At 43.8% G+C, this 20,649-nt stretch overlaps 1 protein-coding gene across 7 annotated transcripts in view; it reads left to right on the top strand.

Moving 5' to 3' along the window:
* The window catches only part of LOC129725998 (cell adhesion molecule Dscam2), a 300,505-nt gene that overhangs the window by 195,928 nt on the left and 83,928 nt on the right, over positions 1-20,649 (top strand). The window lies entirely within an intron of this gene.

The following is a 20,649-nucleotide window of genomic DNA, read 5'->3' as shown; positions in this document are numbered from 1 at the left end:
AGTTCACTAATCGCTTTTTCCACTTCCTCCTGTGTTGGTGTTGGTTCAATAGCGCCTGAAAATGCTCCTTCCACCTGGTTGCAACCGTCGGTTTATCAGTAAGCAGATTGCCGTTCTTGTCATTACACATGACCGGCACAGGGATATTCCTGCTTCTGACTCTACCACCTCCACCACCATGGCACCGTGGATACTGCTCCACAGCCCATTTATGTCTTCCACTCCTTCCTCATGCTGTTCTGCGATCCGTTGATCCAGCTCTTTGGCATATTCTGCTGCCTCGCCACCAGTTTTCTACCGCTGGAATTTGAAACGCGTCGTCCTCTCTGTGCGAGATTTCAGCACGTTCGACAACCGTGCGCGGATCTTACAAACGATGAGATAATGGTCAGAGTCAATGTTTGGTCCCCGAAAAGACCTAACATCAGTAATATCCAAAAAGTGCCGAACGTCAGTCAGTATATGATCGATCTGAGAGCTGGCTTTTCCATTTGGACGCCTCCAGGTGTGTGACCATTCTACTAACCGCGGCAAAGCTTATCAGCCTCAGGCCGTTTTCATTGGTTGACGAGTGGAGGCTATGCCTTCCAAAGACCGGACGGAAGAATTCCTCCCTCCCAACCTATGCGTTTTCGTCTCGGATGACGACTTTTACGTCGTGTTTTGGGCACTCGTAATAGATTCGCTCAAGCTTGTCATAGAACTCATCTTTGACTTCATCGGATTTGTCGTTTGTCGATGCGTAGGTGTTGATCAAACTGTAGTTGAAGAATTTGTCCTCAATCCTCAACACGCATATACGGTCATCTACGGGCCTCGACCGGATGACTCTTGTTTTCTGATTTCCCAGCACTACGAAACTGACTGTTCCACTGCTCTGCCACCACAGTTGTTGATGTGGTACTTGAGAGAAGTGTATGAAGTTGGGTCTAATGCACGGAACTCTCTTCTCCGGGATTTGACCACCGAATCTCCGGAATCGCTGCGATTTCGACTCCCTGCCGCTGTAGTTCTCGAGTAAGAAAGTCAGCTCGCGCTGGTACATTGACAGATAGGACATTCCAAGTACCCCATTTCCAATCGTATTTCGTTGTTCTTGGGTAGGATAGTTTTCGCTATTCTACCTTGCCAGGATCGCGATACCTATATCCTGTTGACGAGGCTACCATCTTAGGTGTTTTTTTAAAGGTGGCGGGAATATCTGCGAACAGACACCTGAGAAGAGAACGCAGTAATGCCAGGCCCGCTCACAGCTATCATGTCACTCCTCGCTCTTACGAATCGGGGACATACGAAGAAGACATGCTCAGCAGTCTCCTCCTCCTCCACGTACTCGGGACACATGGGGGACCCCGCGTGCATGAACCTGTGCAGATATTGCCTGGAGCAACCATGGTCTGACAGGATCTGTGTCAGGTGGACGTTCACTTCACCATATCGCATCCCGACCCAGCCAGATATCTCCGGTATAAGTCGGTGCGTCGGTCTGCCCTTTGGGGAGCTAGACCACTCCCGCAGCCAGAGAAGCATCGAGAATGACCTTCTGGTACCTCGTATGCCCCTTGTATCACGTTGGCCGAAACACTCTCTGTCCTCCTTGATGGCCAAGCTGATTGGCATCATGCCGGACAAGACACAGATTGCATCGTATGACACCGTACGATACTCACTCGCAACTCTCAGGCACATGAGCCTGTAGGTACTTTCCAGTTTACCGCGGTAACTGTTAGTACCTAGCGCTCTGGACCACACTGGCCCACCATACCTAAGTATGAACGAAACCACGTTGGCAAGAAGTCTTCGCTTGCTGCCAAAAACCGCTGAGCTATTGGACATCATACAAAATAGTGCTGCACTAACCGATGAGGCCCTCTTACAGGCATTGTCGACGTGACTCCCGAACGTGAGCTTGTCGTCCACCATAACCCCCAAGAGCTTCAAAGATCGCTTTGAGGTGATGGAGCAGTCTCCGATTCTGACCACCGCCGGTTGCTCCGAATTACGATTGTTCACATTCCACAACACCTGACCCAGGACAGAACCTTGCGGAACTCCTGCGGTGATTGGAACGCACTTCTGACCCTCCTCCGTGTTGTCAACAAGTACTCGATTCTGGAAGTAATTTTCCAGAATCTTGTACAGCGACACCGGTACATGTATGCTCCTGAGCGCGAGCGCTATGGAGTCCCAACTTGCGTTATTGAACGCATTCTTCACGTCGAGCGTGTCGATTGCGCAATAGCGTATTCTACTTCTCTTGCGCGGGAGTGCCGTCTTTGTAACGGAAGAGATGGCATCCTGCGTAAACCTGCCCTTCCGGAAGTCGAACTGGTTACTTGCCAGACCGTGTACATGTACACCCTCCGTGTACCTCACTAGTCTGTTGAGGATGATCATCTCAAGCACCTTGCCCGCCGTGTCCAGCTCAGGCAGATAGGCCTATATGCCCCCTGGCGGTTTCCCAGCCTTCCACCTGTCCGAAAAGAGACAATCATCCGAACACCTCTGCATGACTGCCCCAAACAGCCCGGAGGCCGTTTTTATCGCCAGCCTGATTGCCAGGTTAGGGATACCATCCGGTTCCGGTGCTTTGCTCACCTTTAGGGATTTGGCGATCACGATGAGTTCTTCATTCGTAACCTCCTCCTCAACCTCGACACGGCTGTCGTCGTTCACGGATTGGATGTTCGGTAGGTTGGCCGACCATCCCTGGTCTATGTCTGAGATACTGGAACGTCGGACGTGAAACTCGACCGCCGGAGGCCAAGGGTTAGGCTCGTGGCGTGGAAAGAGCCCCTTGATGATACGCTCCAGCATCGCTGGTGATCGCTTTGCAGGCGCCAGCGCGCCTTTGGTCTTGGCCATAACGACCCTGTAGGCGTCACCCCACGGATTCGTGTTGGCACTCGCGCATAGCCTATCGAAGCAGGCCCTTTTGCTGGCCTTTGTCGCACTCTTTAGCATCGATTTTGCAGAACCGAATGCTGCACGGCGCTCTGTCCTCTCTACTTCTCGCACTGAGGCACGCACTGCGAAGGTCGGCTATCGCGTCCGTCCACCAGTAAACCGGTGGCTTTCCATTCCTAGGTTGGCGAGCCCTAGGCATGGTGGCGTCACACGCCCGCGATAGCCTGGCATCTTAGGTGTGGCTGGCGGCATACAGCATTTCATGATTAGGCCGCCCGCTCCAGGCTAAACGCAGTTGGGATACATAGCCTCGTACGACCCCCCTTCCCAGTTAGTATGCGACCACAGTTTCCACAGCACCTCGTGGATTTTTGGATGGGAGTTGCAGGACAAAAGTTAGTGACATCCAGCAATCTCAATGAAATTAGGTGCTAATCTCTATAGGGTCCTCGCCAACGTTTCGATCCGGTTGGTTGGGATCTTCATCAGAGCCTATTTTAAAATTTATGTCGTTACATAGAATATAGAAAATCGAACATAACTTACTTTTAGCTTATAACGAAACAGAAACTCACTCGACACCAATCAGCTTGTACAGTTACAGAAAATATCCTACTTGTGGTAGTTACGTTCGAAAGGGGGAAATTGCACTGCATCTGATACGCTAGAAGAACATTTAATGTAGACAAAACGATTCAATTCACTTTGATTCTTTGCTTTGATCTACTGCAAACAGTTGGTCTGTTCCAAGACCACAGATAACAGCTAAGTTTGTTTGGGTAGGTGGGTATCTATTCTAGCACTCACTAAATTGTTCAATTGTTCTATCTGATGGCTACTATTTGGGTTCAACTGTTTTCCCGAAAATCAATGGTGTACGATGAGCCGGGGGGGGGGGGGGGGTTGAGTTTGGTCATCATGAATATTTCAAACTACGACAATAAGATGGCACAGCTGATCGGCGATACATCAGTCTATCAACTGGTGTATACTGACCCAACGGACAAGTATGAGAGGTTGAACAAAAACATCGCAAGAAGATGAAACGCCCTACAACTGAGTGATACCCGCATAAAATACAAACTCACGATCTACAAAGCAGTGTGCCCCCGTATATACGGACACCCCTACTGCCATTGTCATTTCTAGATCTCCTTGTAGTAAAGCTGTAGTGAAGCTTGGACTATGTTTTGTGAAACGAAATAAATTTTAAAACCGGTCCTGATGAAGTTCCAAGCAACCGGATCAAAACGTTGGCGATGATTCCATAGAAATCAGTGCTGTTTTTATTCCTTTTTTCCAGTTTGAGCTATACGGCAAAATATTTACCAGTGTTATTCAAGCCATGAGAATGAATCTCCGTGCATGTGAACATAACTATAACTTCTACATCATACATTTCAATTAATCAATGTTTTTTTAAAATATCTCAAAAATGAATACATTCAGAATGTTAGATAAAAAGAGCATTACGAATTCAAATTACTATAGCAATCACATTGCATTATTGCAACGTATTTAGGCTGATACAAATTTCGAATTCTTTTTATGTCCAAGGTTATCAAAGTAAGCAAAAGGGGTGGCAAAAAATAAATAACACCGAGACGAAAAAAAAAAAGAAATATCTTTGATCAAAGTATGTGTGCAAGTTATGACGTTTGTAACTTGCACTCAAATAAATGTTGAAAAACAACACTTAATTATTATTATTATTATTTATTTCGCTTGCCTTTTGACGACACTCTCGCAGTCACTAAACTTGTTTGTTGCTAAATAAAGCATTTATGCTGTCGGAAAACCAATAAAATGAACAAAACGGTTTGAGCTTTTTTTTTCTTCCCCTTCCAATATTCAAGATTTTTGAAGGGGGGGGGGGGGGGGTGACATAAAATGAAAATAAAATTTGTAACGGCCTTATTCTGAAAAGAGTCCAAATCTTCTCTGCAGTTTCCGCATTGCTATGTAAAACTTAATGAAATGTTTGAATACTCCCCAATATAGATACTTTGACAACCGGAACTTTGCTCATAATTTAGAAACAGGTTTCAGATCTATTTTTTCAGAATAATAGTTTCAGAATCTAATCTAGCGACTAATCTAATCCAGTTTTTGAAAAACTGGAGAAATGCTACAATACTTGGGGCTGTTACTATATTGAGAAATATTTGCAATACACAACATTACTAATATTTTATAGCAGAAGGCCTAGCGTTTTTAATAGAAACTACCTTAGAAATAATTACTAAGGCTGAGTCATTGGCGAAATGAAAAGTCGATCAAGGATATCGTTCAAAGTAGATATGATCTTTTAGATGTTTTTATAGATCAGAACGATGGAAACAGTTCACTCTCGAACGGTTTATAAGACACGGGCCGCAAGGCTAACGCAGAATTATGACGGTCTGTCTATTTCAATGTATTGTTTGCAATAAGTTTGGGAATTCACTCGACTAGGGTTAATCAAATTAATGGTGTTAAGCGGTAAACTTCAATCATAATTCTCTTTTAGTTCTTTTTTGACGAAGGACTGCGTCTTTCTGTAAAAGTTCATTTTGAAATTTGTCTCGCAACTTGTGAAACGTTTTATATATAATATTTCAATCATATTTAGCGATGTAAAACCGACACATATGTTTATGGTTCATATATCATTCGATTCCTTTATTTTATAACATTTATTATCAACATTAACAGTACGACATTATATGTTATAATAGTAATTATTCAAGAGGGGGGGGGGGGTATTCAAGACACGACCGCATGACATTGACTACCGTATTCTTGTATTCCATTAAAACAAATAGTAGAAGGAATTGCAACGCTTCTATTACAAAAATTCGAGGCACCAAAAGGTACCAGTTGCCGATCATTCTTGTTTACTGGTTAGTCCGATCAGAATTCCAGCCATTTTAGTATTTTGCAGTAGCCATTTATTACTAACAACCACCAGCATAACGGGTGAAATCGGCACGAGATGACCGGTACTATTTTGTTTTTCCTCATTTTAGCTGCTAACACCTAGCGTCCGTATGTAATCGGTACCATTTGGTAGAGAATGGATTGACAAGGAACGAACTGCAGCCAACCACTACCACCGCCGCTGTCGCTGTCGCCCGCTGCTGATTCACTTCGCCTACTGCCATCGGTGTTGATGTCCGCTGCTGCTGCCTGCTGCTTGTAAACTTAACTGATGGGGTGAAATGTTCGAACGGTAGCTTTATACCAAGGCTTCGTCAGTTAGTTAGAAAGAAGGAGGGGCTAAGTAGCTAATGAAATGACAAGGAACGTAAATAAGCATCGGAAATAGAAAGTGACAACAACAATAACAACAAAGTCAGATCGATTGTTTCCGTTAGTGTCGACTGTGCTTGGGAAGAGAGGTAGTGATTGGCTGCGCGGTATGATTTAGACAATCGATATTAATTACCAATTTTTCAATAGTGTATCTCAAACAATAGTTTATTTTTGTTACATAAATTTAACCGTAAAAGAATTTCTGATCGATTAATGCCAAAACCTCGAAAACCTGATTATAGATGACTGCAAAATAAGCGCTCAAAACCTGACCACTTTTCCCCGGGTTTCCCTGGTTGAATTACTAGATTTTCAAATTCAGGTGTCTAACTTCGATATAGACGTTAGTCAACGTCAAAAAATAACCAACAAGTCCAAATTTATATCAAAATTTATACCGTTCAACCAACCACGTGCACGCCTCCTATACACAGATATAGCAGACATGTACCAAATATTGCTCTTACACCTCGCATCTTTATCGCTACCACGTGATTGGTCGTTTGATTAATCATCCAACTGTTCCCGTGGAAGAGATGGTCTCATTTTCATGCATAAAAGCAGCACAGGCATGCGGCTCGAGTTCATTTCCAATTTGGCTTCTGAAACAGAAACATCAGCAGCAACCAAGAGTTGAATTGAATTTGGACAGCACCGTTTGTATGACTATGACTATGTATGCCCTCCGTCAAGTGTATTTTTGTCGTCAACGGACATCAATTCGAGAGACAAAGTAGATGGTGGTTGCTGTGAAAGCAGCAGAAAATGTGCTCATTAACTACTAACCGAAACGAAATTCGGTTTTTGTTGGATTGGGGGAAATTTTTCCAATACAAACACTGTCCTTCCCATGACAAACAAATTTACAATTGAAAAGTTAATGAATTTTCTCCTTTGGTTATACACACAGTGGCAAATATAGACCAAATTGGCACGAACTGGAAGAAACATTCTTCCTTTTGTGATAATAATAGCTCAAGCACTGGCACACTGCCCTCTTTAGAACAAAGAGGATTGAAAAGGGAAGAGCCGTTATTTCAATAACATCCGTTAATGCTCACAAGCTTGAAGAAAAGTGTTCTAATATATATGATAGCTCGAGTATTGGCACACAAAATCACTAGCATGTCCGAACATGTTTAGTAACGCTGTGCAGTGCTGCGGTCCGCCGGTTGGTACGTCTGCTGTGGAAAGCTGCGATCGAATGAGTCTCCTGCTCAACGCTGCTGCAGCTCTGCGAGCTGCGGATCAAGTCAATTTCCAATAAACGTCCAGGAGCAATAAACGGCTATGCAATGAAGACTGAATTTCTACTTGCTAGATTTTTTAAGTGACTACTGAGAGTTAAACTTCCGGTAGGCGTGTCTTAGTTCAATTAAATTGGCTATTTTCTGGCCAGTTTAGTACAGTGCTTTTTCGATTTTATCACGGTCAAAAAAAAACATTTTACCGTGAATTTGGTGAAACCGTGAATTTAGCGAAATGATAAAAAATGATTTTGTTGTGTTAGATTCAATTGAAATTTATGATATTTTAAGTAAAATGATGCGCTTTCATAGTTGAATGGAATAAAAGTTAAAGATACAAATAAATAAACAAGAAAAAGTGAGTTTATGATATTTTTCTCCATTGAATTTTCGCGGATTTTCTCACGGCTATTATATATGCAATATCAATATGATTTGTACTGCACATTCTTTAGCATAGCTAGCAGAGTCTAATATTTGTTTATGTGAAGTTGTGGAACCGCTAGATTTCATAATTTTTAACTCCACGCTCTATGGGAACCAAACTGTAGAGCAATTTGAGTTGTTAACAGATCTTCTTGCTCAACTGCTCGGATAATACGTAATATTTGCTTCAAAGTCAATAAAATACGTATTACACGGTTCATTTTACTCAAAATTATGACATAATTTATTTGTAACAGATATGACACATGGTTGCCTCAGAAAATTTATCAAATAAACTGAGTACATAAAACTATACATATGCCACAAGGCACAAGTGAAAATGATGTTTCGAATACATTTTCTGCAACTAGAAGTATATTATTGTTGACTTAAAGCTTTTTTTTAAAAAGCGTGATAAAAACGAAAGAAAACCGTGAGAAAATCGAGCGTGAATTTAGCGAGTGGTGATAAAAACGACTGTTGATAAAAGCGAAAAAGCACTGTATTAGTTTTATTTGCTTATATAGTTGTTAACTGCTGGAAAGAGGTTTCAGTAGCTAGTGTTAGAAGACTTATGAAATTAATTTAAACGTGAAATAGAGAACTGGGAAAAGGGTTCCTATTATTTGTTTTTAGTCAATGATGTATCTTCCAAATTATCTCATCTAATTATAGTGCATCAAAATACTGATTACAGAAAACTTTGACTTCTTTTATATATGAGCACTTATTTTTAAAGCTTTTACCAAAGATCAGAAAAAAATCATCTTTCTTTCCAACATAAGAAGTTTATCTGAGATATTCTCCATTCTTTTTTAAGGTTAAGTAGGTACCCTAGTTAGTTACATAACAAAACTCATGTTGCTCAGCAATTTTTACTCTGGAATAATCTTATGAACTTACAAGATTTTTGAACCCTCTGATATCAATTATAAAATGAAAAACAAAAAAAACCTTCGGGTAAACAGCTTTCAATGACATCCCTGTAATTTCTACGTAGGCAGTACGTCAATAATTTTGAGCCCCGCGGGAATTAAGTTCACAGGTTGATGTCAATATTTGTTGTCTGTTACACTGCAGAGTGTACATCGCATCATGGGGGGAAGCAGGAGAACCAAAGAAAACTCATTTTCAGTCCCGTGTCTGCTGATTTCCGACATCGATAAAAATGCGCACGGCTAAAACCACAAAGCAAGCGATAATGGAAACAACGCATGGTGGATTTTTCCAACCTGACATGCACTAGAAATTTCAAACCCGTTAGGATGAAAAAATATTTCAACCATATCTAGATTTTGGCCCATTCTCGAGTTTATTATTTCGAGTGACTATTCAGGTAAAAGAAAAGCAAGTAAATCAAAACAACGCTGAAAATGCATATCAGTTTATTTTTCTCTGTCAAAACTAAACAAAACTGCCATTCAGAGACTTGTGCAAAAGCAGGGAGTAACTCTATTGCTGGCAAAATACGTCAAAAAAACGGCTTAACACAATCAAAAAGTTTGGTCATAAAACTAAGCTCCTTCGGCGAAGTTCGCCCATAAAGATCTCTTAGATGAAAATTTATGCTTATCATGGGCAGCATCACCTGTAAACAACCCCGCTTTCGCACTAACGAACCCGGGTGATGGTGTATATTTTCTCTACACAACAAAGTTGAGCAATAAATTTCGGAAAATTTGCGATGTGCAGATGGCTAAGGTTGTTTGTTCGGGTGTGTGAAGGAAATGGTGCGAAAAAAAGTTGATTGTAATTACTGTCCCTTTACGTACACTTAACTGTCACGACCAGATTCATTAGATCGCATGTTGCATCCCAAACCAATATCTTTATTACGGCTGGTTACTGGTTGCTTTATGAACACCAGTTTTACACCAGTCTCTCTTGCCATACCTTATTTTACCTGTTACCATAGTGCTATTGTGATATGATTCTGTATGAATAGTCAAACAAAATTTAAGAAGTACATTGAATGGAATCCTCAGTAACAGAAAAATAGAAAAAAAAGAACTCTGCATAAATTTTCATAGGTTATAACAAATAAACCAAAGTTGAGACATCCCTTTGAGTAAAGCTGCTTATCTTTAGCAGAAGCATCAAAATTAAATATGTTACTGGATAAATGCTACCGCCTCTAATCCTGATGAAATTTAACTTATATGCTGTGGCTGGTGACCGACAACGAAACAAAAGCTTAAGTCCGGGATCCGGTTCGATCCGTTCCGGTAGGAAATCTCCAGAGTCTTTTTTCTGTCCAGAGCAATTCCATATATCCGGTCCAGAATCTGGTAACAAAAATTTGGGCAAAAAAAAACTATGTAAGGTATAAGAACATGTAGGATGAAAAATCGTTAGCTTTAGAAAATAAGAAAAATATTTTTTGAATTTTCACCTAATGTTTTTTCTATTGAAGTTTTAAGCCATTACAAATCTTCAAAAAAAAACCAGGTTGGAGATATGTTTGTAAATATTTTTCTTAATGAATATGTTTTGAAGTAAAACTAATCACATTCCAATAATGCAGTTCCATTTAAATAGTATTGTCAAACCAATCACTGCATCCAATCATACTGAACTCAATCAGAAGAGTGCACGACATCGCTGGTAAATACGCAATCCCCGGTAGGTAATTTGGTTCAAAAGCTCTGAAAAAATGTTTTTCGAGCCTGTTATAATGCAGAGAAAGTTTAGTACCTACAAACACTTGTCGTAACTACTCACCATTTGTTAAATTAAATATCGTTCTTTTTTGAATTCCAAACCACTTCACGGAATAAATTCTACTGCAAATAAGACACTGTGATGGCTTGATGTTTCCCCCGTGGATACTGCAGCATGCAATTCAATTTTATAGGCAGTACCGTTTTTGTGGATTTTTCCCCGCTCCGGTATGCTACGGAAGTTTCAGTTAAATCGTCACAAAAAGTGTGAAGCTCGTTTATTTTTTCATCCGGACGATGTTCTCCTAAAAATGCATCCTTTCGGAAGATTTCTGTGAGGGAAAAATCTACCAGGTCGCCCTCGACGACGACGACGACGACGACGCCGACGCCGACGTAGACACGAAAGTTATGGTGGCATGAAAATTTAATTATATCTTGTACTGGAAATGGCATTCACTGGCTCAAGCCAGTACCGGCGGGTTGAGCACGAGAACTCATCAACATTTTAAATAAAAGACAACAAAGTTTCTACCCGTAGCGGCACGGGGAGCGTTATTTGCGCCGAGCGGTCAAGGAATTTCGTGCAGAAGTTTTGCAGCTTCTGTGTTAGATTGTTTCATAACTTGAACAATGTATGTGAAGTAGTGTTGAGTTCAGTTGCAAAGAAGTCTTAACAAACAAAATGTACAAGGTATAAAACTAAGGATTGAAAATCTCCTAGAAGGTGGAAAAAGAGATTTAAACATTTTTCTCGCTCTGTCGGTTTATAAATATTGAAACGTAGTTCAGAAACTGAAAATCCAGTCGAAACATTATTCTAAATTATTTCAAAGCTAACCTGACAACCGTAGAAAGAAGGTATGTTCCGCTTTTTGTTCACCATCAAAGCCGCCACCGAAATTATCAACTTCCGGGTGGCAATTATCGTCTCCAGAACGCCTCCAATTAGTTTCGAGCAAATTTCGCTCACGATCTCCGTGCCGAACCCGGTGATAGCAGCAGCGCTGAAATGGTTCGTCTTCGTCAATAAATCTTCAATTTGTAGCAATTAATTCCAAAATATTCTTAATTAAATATCGCTCGGCGACACAGCGGTACTTATCGTCTGGCTCGAGACAAAAGCTCCCACTTGTCTTGGCGGAAAAGAGGCAATTTCAACGATTCAGTCTTCTGGAAGACTCGTGGGAATCAAATTTTCAGTGAATTAGACTTTCCATCGCTATTTAAAAACACGTGGAATAACGATACTCCATTAGTTTCGCGCAAAAATGTTATGGCTGCGCGTCGAATTTGGAGACTATGTCAAAGTAAATAACATTAAGGAGCATTTCGCTTGCTGTTAGAACGAACACCCGCTCCAGATATTAGGAATTCCAGACGCGGCTCGGCGAGTAGCAAGTAAGTGCTACAAAATGGGCAAGGTAATATTTCAACGAAGGCGGTTTGATCTATTATCAATAAGGTGCTACAACCACCAGCGCCAAATTCACGCTTCTCATTGAACGAAACAGAACAGTAGAATCCACTGTTGAGGTACAATTTATGAACGCGTGGCTGTAATAAATTTAGAAAAATGCCGTTGCCACTGTTCTGCAGCAGTAACAACACAGTTTCAATACGGCAGACAATGGGTTGTGGTTTTAATAAAATATTTCAATGTTCAACATGAATGGTATGAATTTATTCAGACATAAGGGATAATAATTAATCATTAGTTTATTCTAAGCTTGCAGGGAAGTTTTTAAAAATTACTTCGGAAGAAAACCGCTATGAACAAAATTAAATACTAGTTGAATTTAATGTCGCAAGCATGCTCCCATTCCCATCCCTCCGAACGACACCCTTCTCAGGAGGATTGAAAAAGCTATCAACCAATCAGTCTAAAATCTTTCCTTCTTCTCAACTCGCCTGGATGAAGATGGAAAGATATTTTCCATTCATCGCTACATGCCTAGTAGCTTGAAAATTTGCTTTGTTGTTGCTTTGCGTTGCAAATGAAATTGAGATTGCCATTCCTAGGAGCGTCTTTTTTTGCTTTCATTCGAAAATGTATTCGATAGTGTGTCCTACGGCTACTTCCCGAGACCGGTTACTATTAAAACTTGCAGTTGAGTAAATAGAGCAAATCGGTTTTTAGATGAAAAATGGCAAAAAATGATGTCCTTTTCATCAAAAATGTATAACAAATTTCTCGAGCTTTCTGTTTTTCTTTTTCTTTTATTCTAGCGAACGAGATCCATTGAATGATTTGCTGTATTTTCTAATATATATATAATCATAAATATTCATAATATATTCTCTACAGTACCGATTTCGCTCCGACTCAGAATTAAATGAAAATTTGTGGTAAATCATTTCGGTGTCGATATAATATTTTCAACGAGCAACAGTGTTGGGCACGAAAAAGTTTTTGGTGTAAAAACTTTTTTTCCTGAAGAAAGCCTATTTTGATTTGTTCAGAAGAATTCTGGGCAGCTAAAAAAAAAGTTACAGCCTATTTAGAGTACGAGTTTCAGGAGTTTAGTACCTTCTACGAAAAACCATAACATCCAAACCGCTTAAAAAATCGAATTGTGAACAAACGTACAACTTTTATCTATGAAAAAGTTATGTGTCTTTTAGTCACATACACAAAATTTTATCAAAATTAAAAATATTTGCTTTAAATTTGAGCATTTTCAAAATTTCGTAGTGGCAATGTTACAGAGTTCGTTTTGCCAAGCGGATGGTCGGTGGTTCGAACCATAAAAGAATCAGGCAATTCGATGTTGAAATGGAATTAAGCATGGGTTTATTCTCAGACTCCCCAACCACTTACCATTCTTTTCAGCTGCAGTCTATAATACCTTGTCGTGACTTCCTGTTAATGAAGAAAGGTCCCTCTTACAAATAAAACTGGCCAGAAGGCCGCGGGAGCTTGCCTAGGGAGTGGTGGGGTTTCGGGCATTGGGCAGTCGATTCCCCGTAAAAGCCACGGCCACCCGTAAACAGCTTCGACGGAGCGAGTAGTGCCGCTCCCATCATCCAAATGCACTGCAGGGGTCTCCGTCCCGTAAAACCTGGCAGGCCTTCCAGTACGTTCCGCAGATTGCCTGATGGGAATCAGGCAGGAGTGGGATCAGATGCCCTTTCCTGACTTACGCCGGTCGGGAGGCGTCATAGTTGCTCATGAGGGGCTATGGCGACCTTCACTAGCCATGACCTCACTGCTCCGGCATAGGCCACCATGGGACCATATAGGCGACCACTCCACCATGACCAAGGATAGCGGCTGGAAGGGGGACCCTTTTAACCAAAATGTTTACTATTAAAATCGACGAAGAGGCGAAGGTAGTGGATGGGGCGGACGGGTTAGTAAACCCGTTTGCCAGGCGGGGCATCGCCCGGTCTCCACCGAGACTGGCCGATGCCGGTAAAGGCGGCGCACAGGTTGGTACACCTTTTGCGACACCGACAGGGGAGTTCCGAGTTGGGGCAAAGGCGGGCACGCCTAAGCCAGCACCAACCGGAACGGCGAAGACTGGTGGCAAGGTGGAAACACCTAAAACCGCCAAGGAGCGGGAACAGATATCTGGGGCTATGCTACTCTCTGCGGTAGAAAGCCACATGAATAAGTTCCCAAGCGTGGAGGCGGTGTCCGTACAACTTGATGAAATACTCAAGTTCACGGACGAACGTAGCAACATTTCAAAAGACCTGAAACAATGTCTTCTGTTGTTACGTATGAACGTATGCAGCGCGAAGTCCGAGCTTTCGCAAGCCCTTAAACGGGCTAATGATGCCGAAAGCAAGGCACTTGTGCTAGAGGCGAGGCTCAACCAGCCTGAAAAAGGGAGTGCTGCAGCTGTGTCTAAATACACACAAACAGCTGCAGCATCGCTTGCCGAAGTCTGTTCAACCGAACCGACTGGCAAACGTGCGAGGGGCTCTCCGGGGGAAACGGCCCCCAGGACGCAACGGAGGCGGTTGTTCGGTGACAGCCATGAAGCTGGCTCGTCGGTCCAGCCGAGCAAAGAACCAGCAAACGGCGAACCGGCAAACGGCGTAGCCACGGATTGGACTACCGTGGTGAATAAGAAGCGGCAGAAGCGGGAACGACGCGCGAAGCGCGGCGACCGCAATAAGAAGCCGCAAGGGGCGAGTAGGCGGAGCAAGGGTGACGCCCTCATTTTCAAGACCGATGCGTCTAAGTACGCCGAAGTCTTGAAGGCCATGAGAGGCGATCCCAAGCTCAAAGACCTCGGCACGGACGTCAGGACAATTCGTCGGTCACGCACCGGCGAGATGATCCTCGAACTCCGCAAAGAGGCGAAGGGCAAGGGCTGTGCCTATAAAAAGACGGCACGGGAGTGCTAGGCGAGGAGGTTAAAATCCGAGCCCTCACTCCTGAAGTGACTCTCCAGCTTAAAAACCTGGACGAGATCACCGAAGGGTGTGACATAGCACAAGCCTTCGAACGTGAGTGTGGAGTGGTAGTAACCGCAGAGGCAGTTCGTCTCCGCAGGGGCCCGGCCGGCACCCAGGTTGCCACCATAAAGCTTCCACTAACGGAGGGTAACAAGGCCCTGAAGAAGGCCACGTTGAAGGTGGGTTGGTCGGTCTGCCCTCTGGGCACCTTCCAACAGCCTGACGTTTGCTTCAGGTGCTTTGAGCGGGGGCATAAATCCTGGTCGTGCAAAGGGCCCGACAGGTCCAATTTATGCCGCCGCTGCGGTGGCGCAGGCCACAAGGCACGGGACTGCGGTGCACCTCCCAAGTGTCTGGTATGTACCGGTAAACGGGACGCCAAACACGCCATGGGAGGCCCCAAGTGTTCGGCTGCACGGCCGGCTACTAAGCCGCAGGCCTGAGGGTGATACAGTTAAACCTGAATCACTGCTATGCGGCGCAGCAGCTGCTACACCAAGCGGCTGCTGAGTCGTTGTCGGACGTGGCCGTCGTCTCGGACCCATACCGTATCCCAACCGGAAACGGTAACTGGGTATCGGACAAGTCTGGGAAGACGGCCATTTGCACGACAGGCAGGTCCCCGGTTCAGGAGATTGTGTCGACCTCCAGAGAGGGGTACGTTATTGCCAAAGTGGATGGAGTATTCTACTGCAGTTGCTATGCTCCGCCAAGTTGGTCTACCGAAACGTTCGCGCAGATGGTCGATCAAGCAACCGTGGAACTGACGGGCCTACGGCCGTTGGTGGTTGCGGGTGACTTCAACGCTTGGGCTGTCGAGTGGGGGAGTCGCTGTACAAACCAGAGGGGCCAGGTCTTGTTGGAAGCTTTGGCAAAGCTCAACTTAGACTTGGCTAACGTTGGTACAAAGTGCACCTACAGTAGAAACGGTGCCGAATCGATTATCGATGTGACGTTCTGCAGCCCGGGACTGATCACGAACTGGAGGGTAGACGACAGCTACACGAATAGCGATCACCAATCGATCCGCTATGAGGTAGGCGTGCGGAAGCAAGCAACGAGTAGGGCCAATATTCCATCCTTCTACGGCTGGAAAACACTGCATTTCGATGCAGATGTTTTTGGGCAGGCAATTAGATGGAAGCACGAAGGGGGTGAACTGCTCCCGGATGTGGACCATCTAAATTCGATGCTGTCATGGGCGTGCGACGCCACGATGCCTAGGTCTCGTCCGCCTAGAGAGGGTAGGCCACCGACATACTGGTGGAGCGATACGATAGCAGGCCTGCGCAATGCATGCCTCCGTGCAAGACGGAGGATGCAGCGCGCACGTTCCGACGAGCAAAAAGCGGAACGCGGTGTCGCATTCAGATCCGCTAAGGCAACGCTTAAGAGCGCAATCAGAGCCAGCAAACGAGCCTGTTTCGAACGACTCTGCGCCAGTGCCAATTCGAACCCGTGGGGTGACGCCTACAGGATCGTTATGACCAAGACTAGAGGTGCGCTAGCCCCGGCCGAACAATCACCAGCGATGCTAGAAACGATCATTCAGGGCCTTTTCCCAAGACACGAACCAAGTCCCTGGCCTCCGGCTGACGAGTCACCACCTACCGTGAGTGACGGCAGCCGTACAGAGGCTGACGATGCGGTAAGGGTGACGGAAGATGAATTGATCGAGGTCGCAAACTCCCTGAAGGTAGGCAAGGCTCCGGGACCAGACGGAATCCCGAACTTGGCCATCAAGACGGCCATCAAAGAAGCCCCCGGGTTGTTCAGGGCGGTCATGCAGAAATGCCTTGACGACTGCCTCTTCCCGGACGTGTGGAAGCGCCAGAGGCTGGTGCTGTTGCCGAAGGTTGGGAAACAACCAGGTGACCCATCGGCATACAGACCAATCTGCCTGCTGGACACGGCGGGCAAGGTGCTTGAGAGGGTAATCCTCAATAGACTGGTGAAATATACAGAAAGTGAAAACGGTCTATCAAGCAACCAGTTCGGTTTTCGAAAAGGTAGGTCCACGGTGGATGCGATTCTCTCCGTCACTAGAACGGCTGAGGTTGCAATCCAACGCAAGAGGAGGGGCATTCGTTACTGCGCGATCGTCACGCTTGACGTGAAGAACGCGTTTAACAGTGCCAGCTGGGACTCCATAGCCTTAGCGCTACAGAGTCTCAGAGTGCCGACGTCGCTGTACGAAATTCTAGGCAACTACTTTCAGAATCGAGTGCTAGTGTATAACACAAACGAGGGTCAGAAAAGCGTTCCAGTTACCGCAGGTGTACCGCAAGGTTCCATCCTGGGTCCGGTACTGTGGAACGCTATGTATGACGGCGTGTTAAAACTAACACTCCCTCCAGGGGTGGTGATCGTGGGCTTCGCCGATGACATAACTCTTGAGGTCTATGGCGAGTCTATTAGAGAGGTAGAGTTAAAGGCCGCGCTATCAATACGCGTAGTGGAAGACTGGATGCACTCCAGGAAACTGGAGCTAGCGCACCATAAGACTGAAGTTATTGTTGTTAATAATAGAAAGTCTGAGCAGGAGGCATCGATTAGTGCCGGTACATGCACTATCGCCTCAAAACGCTCGTTGAAGCTTCTGGGGGTTATGATCGACGACAAGCTCACGTTCGGGAGCCACGTCGATTACACCTGCAAGAAAGCTTCCATGGCTGTGGCAGCGCTGTCTCGCATGATGGCAAACAGCTCAGCGGTTCGTAGCAGCAGGCGCAAAGTCCTTGCTAGCGTGACCACGTCCATACTCAGGTATGGAGGACCAGTGTGGTCCAAGGTATTGAGTACCTCGTGCCATCGCGGCAAACTCGAGAGTACGTACAGGCTAATGTGCCTAAGGGTCGCGTGCGCATACCGAACAGTGTCGTACGAGGCGGTTTGCGTCCTGGCTGGCATGATGCCCATCAGCATCATCGTCAAAGAGGATGTAGAATGCTTCGACCAACGCGACACGAGGGGTATTCGCAACACCATACGGTCATCCTCAATGGCCAGGTGGCAGCGGGAGTGGTCCAACACTACAAAAGGTAGATGGACACACCGACTCATTCCAGAGTTAGCAGGCTGGATTAATAGGTGCCATGGGGAAGTAACCTTCCATCTGACACAGATCCTGTCAGGCCATGGCTGCTTTAGGCAGTACCTGCATAGGTTCGGGTACGCCGAGTCCCCTATGTGCCCCGCTTGTACGGGTGCGGAATAAAGCGCAGAGCATGTGTTCTTCACATGTCCGCGCTTCGAGCGGGTACGGTACGAAATGCTGGCAATAAGTGGGATGGACACCACGCCAGAGAATATAGTGCGTAGGATGTGCGAAAATAGGGAAATCTGGGATGCGGTCATCACGGCAGCATCACAGATCGTTAGTATTTTGCAGGGCACCAATCGACGGGAAACCATCGACGTGCCCCAGTTAGTTAACGGTTAACTAACTGGCCTGTATAGGCTGCTCTGCTACCCATAGAGGTAAGTGCGATAAGCACGACGGGCTCTCTCCCGAAGTAATGCCTAACGGCGGTCCCGGGGAGACAAAGGGCTTTAGCTGTTCAGCTTAGGTTGCTCAGCATGGGTAAAAGCAGAAGGCCGCCCAACGAAACTTCTTCAGGAAATTATAATTGGTTGTAGAAACGAAGCTCGGTATACTACCGCAGTAAGCGTGTAGAAGGAAGGGTGAAAATCATTACACACAAGCACGGATGAGCAATAAGTATGCCACTTCTCAGCAGCGTTATTGCTAAAAATAGAAGTGCAGAATACAGCATAACCCCGGTTAGTTCGAAAAGATCAAAGATTCTGGACGCCAAGGTTCCTGATATTCATTCAATAACAGTCAGAAGCGCTCACCACCTGCGAACGTATTCGTATAGTGCTCATATAGCATGCATTCCCAAACGAACCGTACGATACCACCGAGCGCACGAACCGAACGATGCAGGAAAAAGATATGTTCGGAAGAGCGATCGTACTGTTTCCATTCCGTATTGCTTTTTGTTCATCGCTCAGTATTGGTCGGAAAGATTAGGCAGGAATGGAATAGTCGATGAACGTTCGCGATGAGCAGTTTGTTGAACGTTCACCGTGAGCGGAACTGGTCATAATCGTAAAAAAAAAACAGTGGAAGAGAATCAGAGTTTAGAGTGGGACTTAGTTTTAAAGGCTTGCGTGTATGATTTAAACCAAGGGGCTCGTGTGGCTGTCGAACTTCATGAGTTTTTCGTCTTTCACTGAGTGATTCTGGTACCAGTGACTCTGGGATCCACTTTTTGATTGAATTGGTCTAAAACAACTAAATAGAGTAAACGTCCTGTAGGGTGTTCTCCTACCACAATTATAACTTGACTTAGTTTCCAATACATATTTTTTAGATGCAAAACAAAAACACAACGTTTGTTTCCAGTACAATGTGCTATTTCAACGAATAAGACATTTTCGAACGCCGTCATGAATTTATGATCGGTAGGAGGTAAGATTTTAACGTTTATACTCTCTAAATTTAATCTTAATTCGTTTTTACGTTTGGAATCAGTAAATACTCAAAGAGTAGTATTGTTTTTAACTGCAGATCAAAATAAAATTCAATGAATAAATAAAAACGGAAAGTCAAATCAGTGAACATTTGGTAGATGAATTTGGGAGACACAACTGACACTCTGAATAAATGATTCTAAAATGAATAAAAAACATTTAAAGCATACCTCATAAAACATGACTAGAAAATCCGCGTGAAAAAATTGTTCTGAGGTTTTTTCTTCTCAATGTCCCGAAAAAAAATTTACGATGTATTTTGTGGTGGAAACAGTGAATAGACAATATATTTTGTTATAACCAATATATGTGTTGAAACAATAGTCAGCTATAAATAATAGTCTCTACTGAGTAAATGTACGAAGTGCGAGAATTGGATAAGCGATACAAAACTCGATTCTAGAACTACGTCTTTAACGTCCTGCGGTGGTGTAACGGGAACACATCTGACCGGAGATTGGAAGTTGTGGGTTCGAGTCCCACCTGCTGAACTATATTTTTCGTAGTTTCTACAATCATATTTTCAGTTAGTTTAATTTTCTATCTTCATTACTACATTTACTCCTTAAATTAAAATTATAACCATAAAAAACAATATATTTTTACTGTAAGCTTGCGAACGTTTTTTGTTATTACAATATTTTAACAATGTTTTTTGTTGTTGAATCTACCACCGACAATAATTTTACCACGAAAAACATTGTCAGTGACTTCTAAATGTATGGGAAAAGTGCCTGGAAAAATGCTGTTAAGATACATAACAACCCCCCTTTTTCATAGTAAAAAAGGCGAAAACAATGTTTTTTATTGTTCTGGACAATGATATTTAATGTAAAAATGATGTATTTACAATGAAAAATAAAGTTAAATTAGGGTAAAACCATGTACAATTACAGTAACTTTTAAGGTTTTTTTATGTTATTTTTTTTCGGGGTACTTATTAACTTTAACCTTGTTCAAAAATTATATCGGTCTTGCCGGCATTTAAAAAGAAACAAGCAAGCAATTCAATTTCCGCTTGATTTGCAAAAATATTTGGCAGCGGCGGTATAAAAAGTAATTTTGCTTTGATAGAGATAACGCATCGGCGTGGTCGTAGGTTTCTGACGGCGGTGGTGTGCATTGGCGGGCTATTAAACCGCAATCCAGGTATGTTATTGTAATAC

The sequence above is a fragment of the Wyeomyia smithii genome, chromosome 2, assembly GCF_029784165.1.
Source record: "Wyeomyia smithii strain HCP4-BCI-WySm-NY-G18 chromosome 2, ASM2978416v1, whole genome shotgun sequence".
Taxonomy (NCBI): Eukaryota; Metazoa; Arthropoda; class Insecta; order Diptera; family Culicidae; genus Wyeomyia; species Wyeomyia smithii.
This window is presented reverse-complemented; position numbering and strand designations above follow the sequence as displayed.